Source organism: Dermacentor variabilis, chromosome 2 (genome assembly GCF_050947875.1).
Source record: "Dermacentor variabilis isolate Ectoservices chromosome 2, ASM5094787v1, whole genome shotgun sequence".
Classification (NCBI taxonomy): Eukaryota; Metazoa; Arthropoda; class Arachnida; order Ixodida; family Ixodidae; genus Dermacentor; species Dermacentor variabilis.
This window is the reverse complement of record NC_134569.1, coordinates 264466434-264486126: the sequence shown is the minus strand read 5'-3', so window position 1 is coordinate 264486126 and position 19693 is coordinate 264466434. Positions and strand designations below refer to the sequence as shown.

At 45.0% G+C, this 19693-nt stretch overlaps 1 long non-coding RNA gene across 1 annotated transcript; it reads left to right on the top strand.

Moving 5' to 3' along the window:
* The first annotated feature begins 1217 nt into the window (after positions 1-1217).
* LOC142571262 (uncharacterized) lies at positions 1218-9276 on the top strand. The gene is made up of 4 exons (XR_012825825.1): positions 1218-1419; positions 2409-2513; positions 6288-6432; positions 9221-9276. It is a non-coding gene; the product is annotated as an uncharacterized LOC142571262 (long non-coding RNA).
* Positions 9277-19693: the final 10417 nt, after the last annotated feature.

Genomic DNA, 19693 nt, shown 5'->3' with positions numbered 1-19693 from the left:
ACTGACACATTAGTTAATTTCCCAAAAATATTGCACAAGCTTATGCGAAGCGGAAAAGAAGTTTTGGATTGTTCCACAAAGTTGCTTGAAAAGCTGTCTCGCTTGGGTCTCATTAATCTGGTACAGCGCTGCCGTGAGAAGCCAGTATTCTGTCGGGATGAAGACTCACCCACGAGTGTTTATGTAGCTATATAGCATTGAACACGAATTATATGCGAGCTCAAAAGTGTAAAGAGCAAGAGACAACTGTCGAAATTAGCAGTAACAACCCTCAGTGTCCCCGGTCACCGTTGTCTACTTCAGAATTTCTAATGAAATATGGATATCGTTACAGCAAAATCGATGGTCTAGCACTCCACGATGTACCTGTCGATGGTAACAGCACTTTTGCTCATCTAGAGATGCGGCAGTTGACGCGGTGAAGTGAAAGCGCATCTTGGCTTTTAAAATGTAAATGTAAACAGCAACCCAGACAGCGATTTACACTGTTGGCATAGCTTAAACGACTCGCTCGCTCGTATGTTCGGCGTGGTGCAGTGGTAAGATGCTGGTCTCTGGACCGTTAGGTCCGAACGTCGAATCCTAGGCGGAAGCATTTGTTCTCTACTTTTTTTTTGAATTAATAATTTTACATATCCTTAAAGTGGTCTCTGTCAATTTTTAATCAAATATTGATCAGGAACTACAGAATTTTCGACTACAGTACGTCACACTACAGAGAACAGAACGACAGTCACAACGTCCAAAAATACGACAGACTGAAAATTTCCTGTTGTGTTTTTCAAGTGGGTGAGACGTCTATACGGCGTATACGCAGATTGCTGTCCTCTCTATTAAAAACAACGTTGCTGAAACACGTCGTACAAGACGCTGTACGACTCGCATAACATCGAAATACAACGCCGTCACCATCCATGAGATCACCGAAAGCACGGTCGCTTTCGGTGGCGGCCTACAGATGGCACCACAGGTAGCGCCGGTAAAGTTACAGGTGATATTATTTTGCCGTCTGCAGTTGTCGCTACATGTGAGTGCTTGCTGTGTATTGATGCCGTCCGATGTAGTTGTTTAATCGTGTGTACGCTGTGCCGAGAGAAATTGTGGTGCATTTTGTATGCATTGAGAATCACAAAACCCCTGGGACCGCGTAATGTAGCCTGCAGTATCCTTCGTGTGGTGCGCCGATGTCGAAGATATGACCCTTCGCGCTTCTTTGTTCCGGGCTCATGAAAAGGATCTCCTCCTCTGGCACTGTCGCATCGTATCGCACTGTACGGAAGAATTTGGTGAAAGTTGTGCTCTTACGTCCTGTAGTTGATCCGCAATTCAACAGTGTGTGCGCCGGAAGAACCGTTGGTGCAGTCGATGCCGCGGCACCTGTGATACTAAAAGGAGCGTTTTCCGAGTACGCCGAGAAAGGTAAGTCCGGCGCTTGCGCGCATTCTTCCTGTCTATGGTTCGTGAAGTGTGCGTTGTTGCACGTATCGCAAGATCCGTACAACAACCGAATCCGGATTTGTAAAGCAGCAAGAATTATAAATGTGCTTTTCAAATGGTTGTTCTTCATGTCGCAGTGCACATTTAGCAAAAAGTTCCATGGAAATTGCCCTAAAACGTATTCATGTTACCAACAGCTCTATCTGTGGTTTATTTACTTTCACCTATGAAGCACGCTAGCGCGGGTGGTTCTTTGATATAAATGGGCACAAAAATTCAAGCAAGGAAAGTTACTGTTTGTGTACATAATTTTTCATTGAGAAATGGTATAGGCATTTCTAGAAGTAGTACGTCGATGTGTCGTCTTCACAGCTAACAGCTGCGCGAGATAGCACCCGATTCCTTCGTCGACACATGGCCAGATTTTTAGCTTGTATGGAAATTCTGTTTATAGAGTGTCGTCAGATGACGTGTATTAGTGTCCTGTGTGTTTTCGTGTACTTGTAAAGGGTTCCGATCTTGCAGAGAAGCCGAAATTACATAAGCAATGTTTCTTTTTAATCGAAAAATCTTTCTCTTTTCTGTATTGTCTCTCCAGAAAAAGAGGTGGTCTGTTGTAATTTTGAGCGCATCGTCCTTTGGGAGCAGTGCTTTGTTGCGCCGCATAAACAAATTAGGTTTTGGAACGCTTTTCATGTCCTACGGAATTTTTTTAAAGTACAATTCACATTTCACGTTATACAGCTGTACGTTTGTGTGAACCTTTTCATAGTAGATTCATGTTTGCTACAGTTCGGTTTACGCGTTATTTAACCGCCTGTGATGTTACAATCAGATATTTGCACAACCAGTTGCAGCTTCATGTAGCTGGTTGTATGAGACTTTTTTCAAAATGTGACGTGATCTTTTTATATCACAAGTTTGCAGTTTCAGCAGGGATTACAATAAATTAAGCATTTATTATTGTTTAGGGATGGCAAGATTTTGTGAACCAGAGGCACCTCCACATATGCACCTGCGGCACTTCTGCAGCCTCAACAGCACGGAAAAGTACCTGATGTGCATGCTGTGACAAGGTGTGTGCAAAGCAGTTGTTTCCACTTACACGAGCTGCAGATTTTGTTGGTATCATCCATGTTTGGAAACTCTCCTGAATTTTTCGTGGGTTTACAAATGTGGGCTCATTTTACAATTTTATGAATGTCACCTTAGAAAGACAATGAAGTTGTGTTGGTTAAGATGTTTTAAAGCTGTTGAGAGATTGACGGCATGACATTGTTAAAATGCACGTAAAAAAAATTACCGACGATTACGTTACTTCCTAATGCGAAATTTGAGCGCAGCAAATAAGCTGTTTCACCTTTTCGATAGATTGAGGCAAAGAAATCGAGCAACACATGTATGCGCTATCACAGAATTTTTTTTTATATTTCCCGTACTCCTGGATCATCTCGACGGCGGCGACGGCGCTGGGCCTCTGCTCTGGCAGCTCGTTTAGCAGCAGCAGCAGCAGCAGCAGACGGAGGACTTCCATCGGTCGTCTCGCTCATGGCTCAGAAAGAACTGGCAGATAATTTCGCAGTGGCGAATGGCAGCGGCAATTTCGGCTCGGGCGGTGCACATATACAGATCCGCCGCCACCGATCTGGCTCTCTGATTGCCACCGCACAGGGCGAACGGCAGCGGCAATTTCGGCTCGGGCGGTGCACATATACAGATCCGCCGCCACCGATCTGGCTCTCTGATTGCCACCGCACAGGGGTTGCATTGGAGGAGGAGCGAAGAAAGGAATTAAGTTCGAGCCGGCGCTTTGACAACCGGAGACTCGCAGGAAGAGGGGGGAGGGGGGCGGCGTGTACACCCAGCGGCAAACGATGGGGGCAGAAGCGCGCGCAGCAAGCGGACAACACGATAACGGGAGGAGGGAAGAGATAGCAGCGACTGACTGATGCCGCTGACGCCGATAGTGAGTCAACCCCAGCTGCGGAGTTGGTTTCAGGGACAACGCCGCCGATGCCGACACAAACAATATGATACCCTCGCTTCCGCAGCGCTAAGAACCAGGTCTAGCCGTGGGAAGGTGGTCACGTATTCGTCGACGTGCCGGGGCCTACGTGAAATAACCGGCGCGTCGGCAACTGAAGAGCACCCTATCCGCCACACAAGAACAGGGGGGGGGACCCTTTCCTCCTCTTTCTGCATGGCGGCGACGGTGTTCTATGCAGTCACGTTATCTTGACTCTCTAGCGGCGTCAGCGGCATCCAGCGGTATCAGTCGGTCGCTGCTAGCGCTGGGGGGATGAAAGGGGGGCGCAGCTGGTTACGAGGCCGACGACAACGCCGACGACGACGCGAAACCCAGGAACGGACGCCAAAGAGCTGCGCTCTAAAATAATTGTAATGGTACTTGTACTGCTTTATTATTAGCGATGCAATATCTCTAACGAGAACATCAGAGGGGCACTTGCTTTTGGGAAGTTTGGTCAGATAAATTCCTGAAGCAGCGTAAAGCTCTGTAATCTAAAAAAAAACAATGTTGTCAGTTACTGGTTTCAAGTTCGCTGCTGCTTTTTGTGCTGCACGACAAGTTAAATAATGGTTGATAATGTGTGTGTGACATAATAGTTCTGCGCAAACACACGAGGTGGAGAGAAGTAATTAATAAAGGGAAAATCAGACATCCACCCGCTCGTACCATTTGCTACAAAGGAAATCCGTATGTGTTCCTCAAAAGGAAAGCCGCACAGTTGAAGAAAAATTCGTCCTGGTCCGGGACTCGAACCCGGGACTACCGCCTTTCCGAGGCAGCCACTCTACCATCTGAGATAACCAGGTGGCTAGCACATGGCAGGGCGAAGTCGAATTAGTTGACAACACGAAGCAAAGGCAAGGGTTTGAGGTAATATTTTTTCCCCTTTATTAATTACTTCTCTACACCTTGCGCGTTTCCGCAGAACTATTACGTCAGACCCTTGCCTTTGCTTCATGTTGTCGACAAATTCGACTTCGCCCGGCCATCTGGTAGCCGCCTGGTTATCTTAGATGGTAAAGCGGGTGTCCCGGAGAGGCGGTGGTCCCGGGTTTGAGTGCCAGACCTGGACGGTTTCTTTTTTTCAAATGTGAGGCTTTCCTTTCGAGGAATCCGTACGGATTTCTTTTGTAGCAATTGCTACGAGCGGGTAGATGTGCGATTTTCCCTTTATTAATAATGTGTGTGTGTATGCAACAATGGGGGTGCTGAGAGCAAGCTTTAAAATAATGTGTGCTATGTCCCCAACAAAGAATTTAGTGTCTGCAGCATTTTTACAAAATATTATGTTCACAGGTTGGCAGGTATGACATTATGTACAACACTTTTGCTGTATATGCATTTTCATAACGTCCATTTTCTGTCTACTTGAATCGTATATTTAGAATTTGGCCCACCTTCAGTTTGATCAAGTTACAAAGGTAGCCCCCTCTGAGTTAAATATAATTAGGGGCTATTGTAGATATGCATGATATACCTACTCACTGTATTGTGACAGATATTTTATGGGACTGTGTTGTGAGGCCTGCATATCCTTTTACCTGTATGTCTTGCTGCAGGTTGCCCGACAAAAGCATAAATGCTTTGCCCACCTCTATTATTATGCTTTCATGTAGATATCTGACATCTGTGCCCACATAGACTCCATGTTCTTAATTACATTTTTCTAAGTATTCGCTGTTGTGCATTACATTATTGTGTTACATTACTGTGCATTACATGTTTTTCTTCGTTTTATTTTGGAGGGGGGTATTCATTTCTATAATAGTACAGAGAATAGGACTTCAAAACAAAAAGCCACGAAAGGTGGCTTAAAAGTGTATCAAGCTTGGAATTCTACATTCCATCCCCTAAAGCGCTACCAGTAGTAAAACATTCCTAATTTTCTTTTTTATAAGCTAGCTGCCAGATACATAGTCCCATTATGAAAGTATGCTATTTTTTCTTCTTTTGTCTGACTTGTTTTGTTGAATGTTCTCTTTGTTAGTTCAGAATTTGTTTTCTTGCCACCTCACGCGATACTCCTACTGGAGCCTATGAGCTATGTGTATAATAAATAAGTAAATTGCTAAAGCATGCAACAAACCGTGCTGCATAGCATTTAAATGTTTCCAGTTTATAATGCTTCTCGAGTGCAGCGTAGCATGGTGCTTGAGGCTGATCTCTTCAGATGTAAAAAAATTGCAGGTTATGAAAATGTGGTCCTACAAACTGCTGGTTACGCATGTCAGTTAGCCTGTTGCAGTGGTCACAAGTGAGAATGTAACCAAAAAGCTGGGCGTGCTCGGCCATTTTGCATATGGCACAGGATAAAGCTTCACCTCTGCTATTGCTTCTCTTATAATAATGGCCTCCGAGTATACATGCCGAGTTATGCTTCTGGGGACACTTATTAGTTAACCTTATCAGGTAATACCATTAGCTTTATGGGTGCTATAATGTTGCAGTGCCTGCAGGATGGCCAGCATTACAATACACATTAAAATTATTGTACAAGTCATGCAATGGTATCGGGATTGGCCCACCAAGTGACAACCTTTAATTACACTATACCTGGGATCAGCCTAGCTCACTCAGTCAGGGAGACATCCATGCATAAAGGGAGGGGTATGGCGAATAGAGGGCGTTCGATTAATCTTTCTCACATAGATAGCTCATACATATAATCTTTCTTAAATTGGATGCTTTGTTGCTCAAAGTGAAGTTACTTATGGGCATAATGTCAGCATTTCGATCCTATTTATGCTCAACGAAAGTTGCTTTGTTCAGTGTCACTTTTTATATTGTTTCGCTTCTGATTCTAAGCTCACTTGTTTTATAGCTGCTATAGGTATTGCTGGACCTGGAGAAGAAGTGTAAACAGACCATGCTATGTTGCTGATCAGCGCTGATCTCCACATCCAAGTTGGTCCCGCGACAGTTGGGCACCATTGTGCCTTGCTTCATTGACAAGGTGATATAATATGGTGAGCTTGTACTTCAATATCGGTATTGAAAATTATGTTAAGGAAAAAAGACAAGGATTGGTCTTCATGATAGATACGCTCATGTTCTTTCTTTAAGGTGTTCTTTTGACACTGTTCTGCATGGACATATTTTTAGATAATTATAACTCCTTTATTGCAAAGTGCCATGGCGCTAGTTTATGCGTTACACTAACACTCTTTCACCAAAAAAAGCCTTATTTAGCACACAATTCACAAGGAAAGAAAGGAGGCAACATGACAGACTGCTACTAACAGTTCAGTATTATTGCTCGCACAGTGATATTGTGCAAAAGGTGAAAGGGGGAGAATAGATCTGAATACATGCTGTTCGCACAGAAACGAAAAGGATGCATCACATGGTGAGCGTGACACTTGTTTTACAATGATAAGAAGCAGTCTCACTGTCTAGTAATTCTCTGCATGGGGAGCTAGTGCTAGGTTCCTCGTCATACATATAAGAAAAGCCTCAGATATCTCTCCAGCGCTTTTGTCTTTATACTTTGTCATGATCAAGCAGCTTTCAAACATAGGTGCATGTGCGCCGAGAGCAGTGCACTACCACTGCTAACTGACCCACGCATCAAGTTTGTTTGGTCACGCTGCCAGTCATTTATACATTGGCCGGTTTATCCGATGTAGCCTCTACTGCACGAAATGGTATGTGATAGACACTGCACCTGTGTACTTTACGGGCTTTGTTACATGATTTTTTTCGGAGATAGTGATGCAGGCCTTTTGATTATTTACATGCCTACACAACAAACCAAGCATTATCTGTAGGAAAGAATTGTAGGAAAATCCAGCATGAGGCAACTGTTCTCGGCACGAAACAAACTTGATTCGTTGGTTTTCGTTCATTGGTGCGATCACACTAAGGCAGACAAGCTTGTAGGCTGTGCTTCTGCAATTTGTACAGCACACTGACAGCACTGATGTGGGCCTCATCTGTGGGCTGACTGATGGCACCTTCTACGGCGCAGACCACTTGTGTTGGGCGAGGCACCAATGTTGACATTTGTTCCCTTGTGCAAAACAGCAGTCCTAGGTTTTGAGTAATTGTAGGAAGACAAGGTAAACATAACTTTCATGGCTTGAGTGGGCTCATTTCTCTTGGGGCATCTAGCTTTTTTTCTTGCAACTGTGCAGAGGTGCTTCCCTAGAGTCGGCGTGAAAATGGCATAGAGTTGTGCATTCGGGAACTCCTGAACAATGATCTGCTGTAGTTAGGGCTTTGCGAAAATGCACCGTCTACCAATTGGTAGAAGGTGCATTATTCAGCCACTGATTTCCTGTTGGCATGCTTGCACTCGTGCTGTCAGTAATTTCTTGGCTTGCCGAATTATCATGAGGCCCCACGCTGATGATGCTACCGATGTCTTCATGTGCAGACTTTTCAGGATGAGGTGTTTTGCTTTGCAAATGTTGAAAGGTAGGTGGTGCTTACAGGTAGCTATTCTAGATATTAGTGAAATGAATTGGCCCATCTTGCTTCGTCAAACATCGTCACGCTGACATCAGTTGCACAAACAAAAAACCTGGCCTACTCGCAGCGTCGTGCACGAAGAAACAAACAAATCAACTCCTGGATTGTCTTGACATGGCATACTAAGCTGAGACCGGAACTGCTGTAGCTACAAACCAGGCAGAAACGATGGATGATGAGCAGGGATTTGCAGTAGCGCCACTTCGTGGAGCAGCAAGGAGGCTCCGTTCAAAACAAAAATGGCGTTCAGCAACTAGAACCATGCAACGGTCAGAGTCGGTGCATGGTGCTCTCGATCAAGTTGGCTCGAGGAGTGTCCAAAAAATCAGATGAGAGGTTGCAAGGCGTCCGAACTTTCGAAAGTTGTTATACATTATGGTCCATGGGGAGAATGGCGCTGCCGTGAAGCAGACCGAGTAATCATGTCCGAATTTTCGGAGTCCGGAAAATCAGTTGGTGACTGTACCTATACCTATGTGTCTATGTACACCTAGGTGCAACAGTATTTGCTATGATCTGTGCAAGAATTGCTGTTGCCCGTAGATGCCCAACATGTCGGGTGTCAAATTGTAAAATACCTTGTAAAAGTGATCTACGGAAAAATACCGCTTCTGCTATATTTCGCTTTTGCAAGAAATTTTGCGGCTGCTGGCACCTACCTTAAAAGGCTTTATATGGTCTTCGCATGGCCAGGGCCTTCTACTTTTGTGAGTTTGCTTATCTCGAAATTTACCCCGGTTTTTATAACGTCAAGTTGACGGGTAACGTGTACCCTTTAACGTGTACCCAATAGACCTTACATAGGGGTTTTGGCATTTCCCTGTCATCTAAATGCAGCCATTGTGGATGGGATTCAATCCCATGCCCTCTGCCTGAGCAGCGCAATGTCAAAGCCAGTACACTACGGTATTTTGCTGGCAGAAGGGTTTAGTTTCTGAATAATTTATTATCTCAACCTGTCGGTGTTATTTTTAAAGGTATTTCATGTTTGTATTCTGTTGCTTCAATACTAGTAATTATTGTAAATCAAACGATGTGTCCATCTTTTTCCTATAACACTTGCTTTAATTGCCTGCTAATTATGACAGCTTATTCTCCCACAGTAATCCATGTTCCCTTGAAACATAGGCATTGCATGAAACCACATATTTTTCAATAAGATTTATTCATTATCTCCTATGACCGGAATGCTGAACCTTTCTTATCTGTGGGAACATAGGCAAATTTGCCTATGTGCCAACCTGTTGCATGAGTCAAGATAAATTATTGTCTTTACTTTTTCAGGTGCCCTGCTCGCTCTCACCCAAGCAACCCACTACAGCGGTCTTCTCTCGGCAGACTGGATGCCTCGAAATACCGTTAGAAGGTCCAATAAACAGTGCTTGGGACATTTATGACATGCTTTTACTTAAGCCGGAGGACTTCAGGCTTAATGAAAGCTCAAGTGGGTGTACAGAAATACCTACGTAATGTATACTTGTCTTTTTCACTTACAAGTACATGCCAATACTTTGCCTGACATTTTTCACCCCAAAATTACGCTTTACTGTGGATTTGTGAACAAACCATTACAGCAAAAAGCACTGCATTAAGACGAGTACAAGTAATCGAACATATACAAAACTTCCAAGAATTACATTTGCATACTTGTAGTAAATATGAAAATGAGGTACAGTCTTCTTCAGGGTGCATTTTCTTGTAGGTCATACATAGAGAACGTACTCGTGGGTCATACAAAACTTGTTCATGATGTATCACATCAGTGTTGGTAGCGCTAATCAATTTATGCCGAAAATTGTGTTCATCTTCGTATCAAGCAATCTACCAGGCAAACCTACATGTGAAAGTGGCATTCTTGTTGCAAACATAATGCAGATCTACTTCTCTTCAATGCTGATCGCAAATACACAAGTGTACATAATAGGTTTAAAGAGTAAATTATATTAAGCAACATCAATCCATTCTGAAAGGACCTGGTATGAATGTAGCAAAATATAGGTCTGAACAGGGGCAAACAGGTCTGGGTTAGATAGGACGGGATTAAACGGGTCAGGATTAAACAGGATTTAAACGGGTCAGGTTTAAACAGGAATAAACAGGATTTAAACAGGTCAGGACGGAACAGGATCAAACGGGGTCCCGTTCCATAACCCTATTTGATGAAACCCGTTTGAAAACAAATAGGATTTTCTAGTAGGGAAGACCCGCCACCCTCTCCTTAATGCTATAGAATTCCTGTATGTTACCAGCTATTTCCTTATTAATCAGGAATCCGACTCCTAGTTCTCGTCTCTCCGCTAAGCCCCGGTAGCACAGTACGTGCCCGCTTTTTAGCACTGTATATGCTTCTTTTGTCCTCCTAACCTCACTGAGCCCTATTATATCCCATTTACTACCATCTAATTCCTCCAATAACACTGCTAGACTCGCCTCACTAGATAACGTTCTAACGTTAAACGTTGCCACGTTCAGATTCCCATGGTGGCCTGTCCGGAGCCAGGTATTCTTAGCACCCTCTGCTGCGTCACAGATCTGACCGCCGCCGTGGTCAGTTGCTTCGCAGCTACTGGGGACTGAGGGCCGGGGTTTGATTGTTGTATTCATATAGGAGGTTGTGGCCAAGTACTGCACCAGGGTGGCCAATCCTGCTCTGGTGAGAGAGTGCGTTACCGGTTCTGGTCACCGGGATCAGGCCGCACTCCAGGCCTGTTTGTGCAATTTTCTCAACGCACGGTTTTTTTTTGTATTTTCCAGCGGAGAATTGCGCGGCACCGGGATTTGAACCACGGTCCTTTTGCACGGGAGGCGGATACTCTACCGTCCTCGCAGGAGTTAAATTAAAAAATTAAATTCTGGGGTTTTACGCGACAAAACCACTTTCTGACTATGAGGCACACCGTAGTGGAGGACTCCGGAAATTTCGGCCACCTGGGGTTCTTTAACGTGCACCTAATTCTAAGTACACGGGTGTTTTCGCATTTCGTCCACATCGAAATGCGGCCGCCGTGGCCGTGATCCGATCCCGTGACCTCGTGCTCAGCAGTCTAACACCATAGCCACTGAGGAACCACGGCGGGTCCCGCAGGAGTTGTACGCCTCATTTAACCTACAGTGGTGCCCTATTTGATCAGTCAAGGTGGACCAATCTGAGCTCGGTTACACCGCACGGATGGCACACGGCTAGAGAACCAGGTATTTATGACCTGCAGATGTGTGGCCATACATAATTGAGGATATATATAATTTTTAGGAGGGTTCCCGTACACTGATAAAATAAAGGAAAAGACATTAAAAGGAAAGAAAAAAAAGAAAAAAAAGGGGGGGAAAGGAACATAACAGATGATTTCAACTCGTGACCCTTGGATGTTGCCCGCAAAGATAGCTCAGTCGGTTGGTTCGGCAGGCCCCAGGTTACTCTCAAGCGCCATAGCTCCTGCTCCGAGCCTCATACTTACGTGAAAAGGGACTGATGTTGTCGCGATAATCGATTTTTTGGATAGTCGGGAAGGAAAGGAAAGTCTCTGAAGCAAAATTGCAGAGCCGTGGTTTTAAAGCACACCCGTGGTAGATAAACGGAAGGCGATATAAGCGTGCGTGGCCATGATACACGACAAACTGCCTTAAAATATTTAGACTAGAGGGAAAACTTCGTTAACAAACGATAGCACGGCAATCAGCACTCGAATATAATTATAGCCCTAATAATAATTGTAAATTCATCTCATCTATGGGATCTAATGCGCGCGTTGTTGCTTTGTCTCTGCGTGTAGTAGTTAAGAGAGCCAGTTTAAGGGCGGAGAAGAAGGAAGGAAAGGAAAGCAAAATTGCAGCGCCGTGGTTTTAAAGCACACCCGTGGTAGAGAAACGGAAGGCGATATAAGCGTGCGTGGCCATGATACGCACACGACAAACTGCCTTAAAATATTTAGACTTGAGGGAAAGCTTCGTATACCAGTGCTTTCAGTGCTTTAAGCCATATCAGATGGGTACGCCGGCGTTCATAACGTAATCTGGCGCGCGTGTCGAGGACGTGCGCTCCTTGCTAGAACTCACGCCTGACACCGCAAGGACTCTCGTGCTGCATGTCGGTACCAACAACCTTTCTTGTTCGAATGCCGCAACAGTCTTTCAGAAATACCGCACATTAATTGAGCACATCGGAATAGAACTACCGAAAGTATCTCCAACCTACGCAAGCCTGATTTTGCCAAGAAGCCTAAATCGCCAATACGGCAGTAGCAATTTAGGCTTTGTACGACGATGCAATACGGTAGCATGCAGGTTCAACAGGAGGCTTCGCGGCCTTTGTCGTCGGTCAAAAACAGCATTTTTCATCGACCATGGATTTCAATGGTTATCCCCCCGCCGAGTGCTTGCTGCCGATGGGCTATATCCCAGCTTCGAGGGCGTTAGCCTGATAGGAAGCCACATCTATCATCTTTGCGCGAAGAGACTTCTGGGCGCCTCGTCGTCCTAGTGCGACCACGCGTCAAAAGAGTCCACTAAGTCACTTGCGCGAACCCGGATGTCAAGGATATCGCTGCAAGTCTTCAAATAACGCAGCCCCGAGTGACCAGTGACTACAAGACTCCTTTGGTAATTCAAATTTAAGCACTGTTTCTGTATCATTGCTGAAGTGCCGGAAGGTGACTGAGAAACGTATTCGTGCGGAACGTCATGTGTCCACTCTTAGAGAAGAAAGGGGGTTAGCAGAGGGGCCCGATTTTTATTAGTCATATCAGAAGAAGCCTACAAACACTGACACCAAGGACAACATAGGGGGAAATTACTTGGGCTTAATAAATGAAATAAAGAAACGATAAATTAGTGGAAATGAAAGTGGATGAAAAAACAACTTGCCGCAGGTGGGAACCGAACCCACAACCTTCGCATTTCGCGTGCGATGCTCTACCAATTAAGCAACCGCGGCGCTGTTTCCCCATCCACTTTCTTGGGTACTTATGTGACTCTTAGAGAGTTTGTTAGTACTTCAAAAATCCATACACTTCTTCGAATTCATGTACACCCAGCTACCTCTGAACTATCGACCGTAAAGAAGCATAAGTTCAAGAGGTACTGTCTAATGCTTCACTCCAGCTAGTCCGTATTATTTTAAATCACTATGAATCATCCGCAAGCTCACTTTTAAATGTACAACATACCGTGGTTGACCAACTTACCGCGCATGAAGTACATTTGCCAAATGTTTACGAAGAAAGGTGAACGCGTTAAGCAAGATAAAAAGCCGGAAACTGTTACGGGACAATGTCCCTCTTATAAACGATTCTACCAGACAAAGCTGTTTATTTATTTATTTATTTATTTATTTACATGTACCTTATAGGCCTTCGAGAAGGCATAGTGTAAGGGGGGAAATACGGTAACATATTAGTATGGAATCGGGAAAGAAATAAACATCAGCATAAGGAAGGAGTACGCACAGAACATGGAAAATTAATACATTAGCAAATACAATATGTAGAGCAATAACAATAAATGGTAAACATAACATAATAACATAAACATAATAGTAAACATAACGTAAACATAAACATAATAGTAAACATAATAGTAAACATAATGGTAAACATAATAGCATAATAACATTGTAAACGTTTTTGCATGTTATACAGTAGTAAGTATTGTAAAAAATCGGGAGCAATGAAATTCTTTAACTTGTAGAAAAAATGCAAGAAAATTACAAAAGACATGACGTGTTTAGACGGTTGAAACGGCATATTTATCGGTTAGCAGATTGCGAAATGCAGTGTGTTTAGATTGGCATGCAATGGTATCTGATAGTGCGTTCCATAAACGGACCGCACGGGGCAAAGCTGAAAAATTAGAAGCGTGTGTGTTGCCATAAATTCGGGTGTAGCTGAACTGATTGTTCAGTCGTTGTGACGTCGAGGATGCTTTTTTACAGGTTTGCTAATCTTACGCTAACTGTGTGAACAAATCTATGAGATAATAATACAAGAGAAATACCACGGCGAGTAGTTAGTGGTTGCAACGAAAGATCAATTTTTATTTGGGTTACACTTGACTGGTTATTACAATTTTTAGAAATGAAACGGCTCGCTCTATTCTGGATGTTCTCCAGGAGTTCGATGAGTTAATTTTGATGAGGAGACCAGATACAAGAGGTCTACTCAATTTGTGGCCGTACAATAGTTACGTAAGCTAGTTTTCGTAGTGGTGAAGGCGCACTTGAGTTGCGGCGCAGAAATCCTAATGATCTGGAGGCGTTAGCTGAAATGGAGGTGATGTGCTCAGTCCATGAAATATTGTGTGCAAGTAGCACTCCTAAGTACTTATATTCTGTGGTGTGGTCAACTATGTTAGAATCCAGATAGTAAGAAAAGTGAGAGCTAACAGTTTTTCGAGAAAAGCAAACTACTTTGCACTTCGCAAGGTTTGAGTACGGGCTAGTTGGTATTCCATGGTTCAATCGTCACTGACAGCGCATACATAGACGGAGGACGTGGACAGCGCTTGTCTACGTCGTTCTTTTTGTCCTCCGTCTATGTGTGCGCTGTAAGTGACGTTTGCGCTTCGACACGTTTAGGGACATGAGCTGCGTAGCACACCAATCACCGAGATGTGCAAGATCATTTTGGAGTGCCGCGTGGTCAGAGGGACAGTTAATCGAACGGTATACAGTGCAGTCGTCAGCAAATAATCGTACAGAAGATGATATATTGTTCGGTAAGTCGTTAATGTAAATTAAAGAGAGAAGAGGCCCAAGTACACGGCCTTGAGGTACACCAGAGGTGACGTGAGAGAGGCCAGTGGAAAAGTTAGCAACAACAGTGAACTGTTCGCGATTTGTAAGAAAATTACGAGGCCATGATAGGGTCAGTGAGTCGAGTTTAATTGCTGGGAGCTTTGATATCAGGCGACTATGGGCTACACGATTGAATGCTTTCGAGAAATCCAAAAAGATGCAGTCAATTTGTTTATTACTGTTCATATCAAAGTGTTAGTCTGACGTAAATTCTAGTAGCTGTGTTTCGCAAGAAAATCCTTTTCGGAAACCATGCTGTTTCGGGTAAAAAAAGTTATTACATTCAAGATGAGAATATATATGGGATGAGATAATGTGTTCCAACATTTTGCAGCAAATGCATGTTAGTGATATAGGACGGTAATTATCACTAGAACTCTTGTTACCTTTCTTAAATACAGGAACTACTTTTGCTATCTTACAGCCTGTAGGAAGCATACCAGTTGTAAGCGATTGGTTAAATAGGTTTAGCAGAATTTTGCTTGATACTAGTATTGTGTTTTTTAGCATTTTAGAATTTATACCATCTATACCAGAGGATGAAGACATTTTAAGGTTATCTATAAGATCGACTACGCCTTTTAAAGTGATAGTGATGGGAGCCATGTATGGAAATCAAAATCGGGAACAAAAGGTATGTTGCAACTATCTTCTTTTGTGAAGACGGATGTAAAAAATGCGTTGAATGCTGTCGGACATTGACTGTCAGGAATAGGTGTGTTGTTTTTATCCTGCAATGAAATATTACTGCACTTATTACTAGGGTTAACTATATTCCAGAATTTTCTTGGATTCTATGTAAGAATTCCCGGTAAGTCTCTTGAAAAATATTTATTCTTGGCGACCAATAAAGCTGTGCAGTACTCTTTTAGATAGCTTTTGTATTTATCCCTAGCCAACGTACGCGCTTTGCATTTTCATATAGGTGTTTTTTCTTGTTTCTCATTCTCTGAAGAGCTTTAGTAAACCATGGGTTGGAATTATCGTTAGTTATAGTAACAAGAGGAACGTGCTTTTCAATCGATGCAGACAACTTATCTCTGAACAGAACCCAATTTTCGTTGACAGATCTGCTGTAGGAGGATGGCTGCAATACATCAACAAAAAGTTGTCTAGTTCTAAATTGATGATATCATAATTACCTTTATTGTAGTCTCTAATTTGCTTTGTTGTGTAACCGCTGGACGCGCACGGAATATCGATGGTCATTTGGACTAGCCGGTGATCACTGAATCCATCTCAGTTATATGTGTGACAGTTTCTGGAGCTGTTGTTAAAATGAGATCCGGAAGATTGGAATTACGAGTCGGTTGATTAACTACTTGAAATAGGTTAAAATCTAATGTTAAGGAAATAAAGCTTGTGCACATATGACACGAAGAGGATAGATTAACCGATTCGATTAAACGAAGATTGAAATCTCCGAATAGGTACACCATATCTACCTGGTACAGACCAATTGCCTCATTAATACTCTCATGTAATGCAGTTACGAAGGAAAAATCAGAATCCGGCGCACGGTAACAGTTACCGAGCAGTACCTTCACGGTTGATACAGAGCAGGCTACTCAAATGATATCGAGGTTAGTACGGGTTTGAATAACAAAAGATGCGATATTATTTTTAATTTCGATCATGACACCGCCCCCTCTTTTCTTATCTCGGTCGCGCCTATATATGTTCTGGTTGTGTTACCGGGGAAAATTTCGTTGTCAGTTATTTCAGGGTTTAACCAGGTTTCGGTAAAAGCAAGAGCATCCGAATTGCAATCGTCGAGAAAAGAAACAAGATCGCCATTTGACATAATACTACGGATGTAGTGTTATGTAGTGTGTAGTATTATGTAGGATGTAGTATTAGTATTATCAGTGGACTCGGCGGCACGGCCGTGACAATGTTGGCTCACGTACCTTTGTACATGCAGATTGTCTTCGAGAGCTGCTTCATCGGTGGCGGATCCGTGGGACACGCGGATGGAGTGCACCTTTCTGCGAAAGCGCCGCTGATCTCGCCTTCGTCTATCGTCGATAAAGGCTGTCTCCCCAATGCAAGTGCCGTTTTTGGCAAGCCATCGTTACATCTACACGTGGACACTGTCTACCGCGCAGCCACCTGGAGCACCCTGACGTCACTAAGAAGACGGTCGGCATGACGGATTCTTGGGTATAAAAGAAGCTGCAGCAGTGACGGCCTTCAGTGGACTCGGCGGCACGGCCGTGACAATGTTGGCTCACGTACCTTTGTACATGCAGATTGTCTTCGAGAGCTGCTTCATCGGTGGCGGATCCGTGGGACACGCGGATGGAGTGCACCTTTCTGCGAAAGCGCCGCTGATCTCGCCTTCGTCTATCGTCGATAAAGGCTGTCTCCCCAATGCAAGTGCCGTTTTTGGCAAGCCATCGTTACATCTACACGTGGACACTGTCTACCGCGCAGCCACCTGGAGCACCCTGACGTCACTAAGAAGACGGTCGGCATGACGGATTCTTGGGTATAAAAGAAGCTGCAGCAGTGACGGCCTTCAGTGGACTCGGCGGCACGGCCGTGACAATGTTGGCTCACGTACCTTTGTACATGCAGATTGTCTTCGAGAGCTGCTTCATCGGTGGCGGATCCGTGGGACACGCGGATGGAGTGCACCTTTCTGCGAAAGCGCCGCTGATCTCGCCTTCGTCTATCGTCGATAAAGGCTGTCTCCCCAATGCAAGTGCCGTTTTTGGCAAGCCATCGTTACATCTACACGTGGACACTGACTACCGCGCAGCCACCTGGAGCACCCTGACGTCACTAAGAAGACGGTCGGCATGACGGATTCTTGGGTATAAAAGAAGCTGCAGCAGTGACGGCCTTCAGTGGACTCGGCGGCACGGCCGTGACAATGTTGGCTCACGTACCTTTGTACATGCAGATTGTCTTCGAGAGCTGCTTCATCGGTGGCGGATCCGTGGGACACGCGGATGGAGTGCACCTTTCTGCGAAAGCGCCGCTGATCTCGCCTTCGTCTATCGTCGATAAAGGCTGTCTCCCCAATGCAAGTGCCGTTTTTGGCAAGCCATCGTTACATCTACACGTGGACACTGTCTACCGCGCAGCCACCTGGAGCACCCTGACGTCACTAAGAAGACGGTCGGCATGACGGATTCTTGGGTATAAAAGAAGCTGCAGCAGTGACGGCCTTCAGTGGACTCGGCGGCACGGCCGTGACAATGTTGGCTCACGTACCTTTGTACATGCAGATTGTCTTCGAGAGCTGCTTCATCGGTGGCGGATCCGTGGGACACGCGGATGGAGTGCACCTTTCTGCGAAAGCGCCGCTGATCTCGCCTTCGTCTATCGTCGATAAAGGCTGTCTCCCCAATGCAAGTGCCGTTTTTGGCAAGCCATCGTTACATCTACACGTGGACACTGTCTACCGCGCAGCCACCTGGAGCACCCTGACGTCACTAAGAAGACGGTCGGCATGACGGATTCTTGGGTATAAAAGAAGCTGCAGCAGTGACGGCCTTCAGTGGACTCGGCGGCACGGCCGTGACAATGTTGGCTCACGTACCTTTGTACATGCAGATTGTCTTCGAGAGCTGCTTCATCGGTGGCGGATCCGTGGGACACGCGGATGGAGTGCACCTTTCTGCGAAAGCGCCGCTGATCTCGCCTTCGTCTATCGTCGATAAAGGCTGTCTCCCCAATGCAAGTGCCGTTTTTGGCAAGCCATCGTTACATCTACACGTGGACACTGACTACCGCGCAGCCACCTGGAGCACCCTGACGTCACTAAGAAGACGGTCGGCATGACGGATTCTTGGGTATAAAAGAAGCTGCAGCAGTGACGGCCTTCAGTGGACTCGGCGGCACGGCCGTGACAATGTTGGCTCACGTACCTTTGTACATGCAGATTGTCTTCGAGAGCTGCTTCATCGGTGGCGGATCCGTGGGACACGCGGATGGAGTGCACCTTTCTGCGAAAGCGCCGCTGATCTCGCCTTCGTCTATCGTCGATAAAGGCTGTCTCCCCAATGCAAGTGCCGTTTTTGGCAAGCCATCGTTACATCTACACGTGGACACTGTCTACCGCGCAGCCACCTGGAGCACCCTGACGTCACTAAGAAGACGGTCGGCATGACGGATTCTTGGGTATAAAAGAAGCTGCAGCAGTGACGGCCTTCAGTGGACTCGGCGGCACGGCCGTGACAATGTTGGCTCACGTACCTTTGTACATGCAGATTGTCTTCGAGAGCTGCTTCATCGGTGGCGGATCCGTGGGACACGCGGATGGAGTGCACCTTTCTGCGAAAGCGCCGCTGATCTCGCCTTCGTCTATCGTCGATAAAGGCTGTCTCCCCAATGCAAGTGCCGTTTTTGGCAAGCCATCGTTACATCTACACGTGGACACTGTCTACCGCGCAGCCACCTGGAGCACCCTGACGTCACTAAGAAGACTGTCGGCATGACGGATTCTTGGGTATAAAAGAAGCTGCAGCAGTGACGTCCTTCCGTGGACTCGGCGGCGCGGCCGTGACAATGTTGGCTCACGTACCTTTGTACATGCAGGTTAGTGATAAGAAATATGTATTTCGCAGCGATTACCTTTGTCTGGTCGTCCACATACTATTGTGAGTTGTATCGGCGAATGTTTGTCTTTGGCAGGGATGTTGTTGTCGTTATGAGGGGATGTTGAAAAAAATCCTGGGCCTACTAACACTGAAATGACCAAGGAACTTCTTGATACTCAGAAAAGGATTTTGGGTAAACTTCCTGAAATCCAGGAAAAACAGGCCTCTTCTGAAACTAAGTTGGTTCAAATGAATACCAGGCTTTCTTCCATAGAAGAAAGTTTAAAGGAATTCGACGTTGTCAATAAGAGACTATCTAAAGTTGAGGACTGTCTGCATGTACATGACCGGAATTTAGTTGCTCTCAACCGACAGGTTGATCAACTTGAAAACAGGTCCAGGCTAAATAACTTGATAATA